The sequence below is a fragment of the Miscanthus floridulus genome, chromosome 4 (genome assembly GCF_019320115.1).
Source record: "Miscanthus floridulus cultivar M001 chromosome 4, ASM1932011v1, whole genome shotgun sequence".
NCBI classification, from domain to species: domain Eukaryota; kingdom Viridiplantae; phylum Streptophyta; class Magnoliopsida; order Poales; family Poaceae; genus Miscanthus; species Miscanthus floridulus.
The window spans coordinates 32,205,480-32,209,614 of NC_089583.1; the positions used below are offsets into that span (position 1 = coordinate 32,205,480).

The 4,135-nt window shown below is 41.7% G+C and overlaps 1 long non-coding RNA gene across 1 annotated transcript; it reads right to left on the reverse strand.

Annotated features, from left to right (window-relative positions):
* Positions 1-2,287: 2,287 nt before the first annotated feature.
* Positions 2,288-3,810, reverse strand: LOC136551263 (uncharacterized). Its single transcript, XR_010782512.1, has 3 exons — positions 3,655-3,810; positions 2,566-2,643; positions 2,288-2,336 (listed from the first exon to the last, which is right to left on the reverse strand). It is a non-coding gene; the product is annotated as an uncharacterized lncRNA (long non-coding RNA).
* Positions 3,811-4,135: the final 325 nt, after the last annotated feature.

Here is a 4,135-nt window from a genome sequence, read left to right on the forward strand (position 1 = left end):
AGATGACTCATGACCAACTATTGTCATGCACAAATGTACTCACAGGTGCACAGAAGCATCAGGTTCAAACCAAACAACTGACACATGCCAGGTAACTATTGTCCTGCACAAATGTAGTGAAATAGGACATGTCAGTAAGCATTGCTATCTGAATTTACAGGATGTCTAGCCTGTTCTCAAAGGACCCAAGTATTGAAATAAGATAACTGTTTTATGCTAACATTGCACTTCTCGCTACAAAAATGGCTTCATGCAGAGTTGTAGACCATCCTCTCAAACATAGAACTGCCCGGTACTCAAAAACATGATTGTGCTACTGCAATTCATTAAAAATATCCTAGTAGCTAAGTAACATAAAAGGGGCGTACCCAGTGCAGAGAGCTCCCGCTCTGTGCGGGGTCTGGGGAAGGGTGTCAGTGGCAAGTCTTACCCTCACATGTGCAATGCGAGGAGACCGCGACTCGAACCCGGGACCTTCCGGTCACAGGCGGTAAGACTCTACCGCTTGCACCAGGCCCGCCCTTCTGGTAGCTAAGTAACATAAGCTGGTTAAATTGATTAAAAACATAAGGATGTGGCAACATGTATACATCTCTTAAAGGCAAGCACAAATGGATTTTTATGCACCACTCTGCATAAAGATTCAGCTCAAATGGGTGTGGCAGCCTACCAACACTATTTCTCAATTAATCATACACCCTGATGCTAGCCACAATTCAAACAGGGTTCAGTAGTTTACTGCATGATTTCCTACAGCCGCCATTTAGTAGTTGGTTCAGTAATTTAAGAATACAACAAACAGGGTAGAGCAGATCTGTAAAATAGAAAAAAATAATAACAGTGCAAATTCATTACTTTTAGTTTTTTGTTGTTTCTGCATGCTGCTCATTGATCTAACACAGCCGAAATTCCTTTCAGTTATTTGCAAATCTGTAAAAAATTTCAACTTGATACGAGCTGATCTAACACATATCAGAAACTTCCCTCAAATAAACATACATTCAATCATAAGATTTGGGGATTTCTATCCTACTACTACAGGAAAAGACATGCTGTAAGCATCACAGAAAAGACATGCTGTAAGCATCACCAAATGGACATGCAAACAGAAAAGACAGTTTAATTTTGCACTTTAATTTGGGGATTCAATCTCGCAATTTAATTTTGCAAACAGAAAAGACATGCTGTAAGCATCACCAAATGGATTAGTGTTGTTTCATATGTATGATGTATATGAATCTGCAGCCATCACAGTTTGAAGACAAGGAGATGAAAATCATCACGGAGTAAATCAGAATTAGGCGCCTTCGGTAACACACGACAGGCCCCGTTTAGTTCTGCTTAAACGCGCGTTGTAACCGGAAGAAGCGGGATAATCCTGTCAAACAGGTCGCGATGGCCTCCCGAACGCGATCGCACGTTCGTGTTCGCGGATTGCCCGCAACGGAAGCCGAAACACGAGCCAAGGCCCGCAATTTGGAAAACACGGGTTCGTGTTCGCTGCCTCCCCCTCCGTCTTCCCGTGCGCAGCTGCTCCCCCGTCCTCCTATGTGCAGGTGCTCGCCCCGTCCTCCCGTGCGCAGGTGCTCACCCCTGTCCTCCCATGCGCAGGTGAAGCCGCCCTTCCGCCGCCACCCTCCACCATCTCCCTGCCGTTTCTGGCCTCCGCCGCCGCCTTCCGTGCGCAGGTGAGCTCGCTCCCTCCGCCACCTCCCTGCCGGATCTGGTCTCGAGCCAGCGCCTTCCAGGACCGGCTCCCTCCCCCACCACCGACTTCCTTCCCTACCGCCTACCTCCTGCGTCGATTTGGAAGGACATGAACGTAAATAGAAACTCTTATTTGGGTCCAGTTGCAAGGATATAGACTCACATGAATATTAGTAAATAGTACTACGCAGTTTGAGAAAAGTCCAGGGTTCCCAGTACAAAATGTCCTACCCGAAATAATTAGCTTTTTTGACAGTAGATTCTCTAGATCGTGGCTTATCATATAATCCTGCTCAACTTATAAGCCAGACTCAGAAAAGCTTAAACAAACAGGGCCATACAACCAAGGTAATAAGCAAGGGATAGCTTGTATATGGCTAACTATATGAGAGACTGGTAAATTCGAAAAGGTGCTCCAGCACCAACATATTTTTTTCCTTGAAAGGACAACAATGTAAATCAATGAATCAATATCCTTTACTGCTCAAAGGGTAGGGATCGATTAAAAAAAGAAAAGAGGCAAAAGGGGAGGAATGGCATTTGTGCAGGAGCTTAAACAAACCAGGAAAATGGAAAAGTCCTTTGCTCCCCCAGGTGTTTCATCTGCACAAGTCCTATAGCACATTGAGCTGCAGAAATAAATCATTAGATCCATTGCAATAATAGAGAAAGTAAAACCGTGGTAAATAAGTGACAGGAATAAGGACATCAATAATATATAGTTTTGAAACCAAGCTAAGAACAAAAAAAATGATTAGAATCTTAAGTACAACATAATATTAAAGGAATTAAACTTATTTGAACCTGAGATAATTAATATGAGAGCCTGCGATAATCCTATGCAGGGAAAGATTGTACCTGAGATACCTTCATAGAGCTAACCATTTATCTAAGCCCGTGACTGTTCAGTCCATCCTAAATATTTGAGAGATCACCCTGTATACTTGGCAAATATTGTAAATGTTAGTGTTGCATCACATATCAATTGCCAAAAAATGTGAAAGATTTTAACAGGAATATGGAAAAGCTTATCCTAAAAAACCTAAGGTCGGAGGTAGCTATAGTATTTCAGTTTGCTAAAAGAAATAGGACCATTCATTCAGTAACATCCTAGCTGCAACTCCACCCCATGGAAAGGGAACTTCGTGTTCAGCATTTTGCCTACCACAAAATTTGTACAGGGAAGGGTCTTACATAAGCAAGTAGTTCAGTGAACCCCGAAAGCAACTTTGACTTTTGAAACCTGACCACATTTCCTGAGGAAAGACAGTGTACTTATTAATATGGGATCATCAGCACATATGGGACCTAGTTGTAAGATAATCTACTGCTGTCCTTGTTTATTTTGCTGGGACAGAAGGTTGACAATAGGTTAATTGCTTGTTGTCCACTGCTGGCCTTGCACAGAAGCAATTTCCTTGCAAGTGCATAGCAACATCTAGGCTGTTTCAGTAGAAGACTTGACTGCAAGTCAAGGTCTTCTTTTAGGTAATTTCTAGGAAAGCCACTAGGGCTGTTTTCTGTAGTCTCTATCACCTATAAATAGAAGGAAAAGGCACCAGCCAGCAGCAGTTCAGCTGCATCACATTCACATATTCAGAGTTTCAGCAAGTGCTTGAGTGTACTGTGTGTGTGTGCTCTGTGCTCACTCTCTCTTCTTCTACCTCTAGCCATGGAGTGTGGGTGTGTTGGTGAGCTTGCTGCTCACCTGTGCAAGGAGATCGAGGGCCAACACTAGTTGCATACCATTAAATGCACAATATTGTGCCTTCCTGCAGATGTAAATAAAATGTGAAATCATATTCACCTACCTATGCTAAGCCCTTCACGTGAATTGAATCATGTTTCTTTTTCTGAAGTGTATATCTAAGATATTTATGAAAAACAAACAAAAAACAAAAGGAAGCAATAAGCATAGGGCATAACTCTACACTATCTGAAACATACCTTAATAGGAGAATGACGATGCTGCAAGAACTGTAATGTCTTTATATGCAAAAGCAGCTAAAGTTTCCCTTGTTGTATCCATCAACTTGTTTCGACCAACAACAAAGCAGAAACTCGTGAACAGTATGGCGCCCAAGATTTGCTTATAAACTTTCTGCAACTGCTTGCTGGAAGGAAAAGGAAGAAAAAAAGAACCTATCAGATAAACAAAAGGTGCAGAATTCCCAACAGGAAACTGTCAATTGGTACAATATCCTTTTAGAGCCATTTTGCTAAGAGCGTCAATCTGATTTTAGGAAATAACTTTATTTTTCATATCCATGGAAAAGAAGTAGGAGGCACTGGGAACAGTTATGTATTTTCCAAAAATAAAATGGCTTCCTTTTTTAGATTTCTTGATGTTTGGTTGGTGAGAATAAAACTCAATCTAAAATCAAATATTTAATGGTTAAAATTCCTAACAGTAGTTTGGGAAACGGTA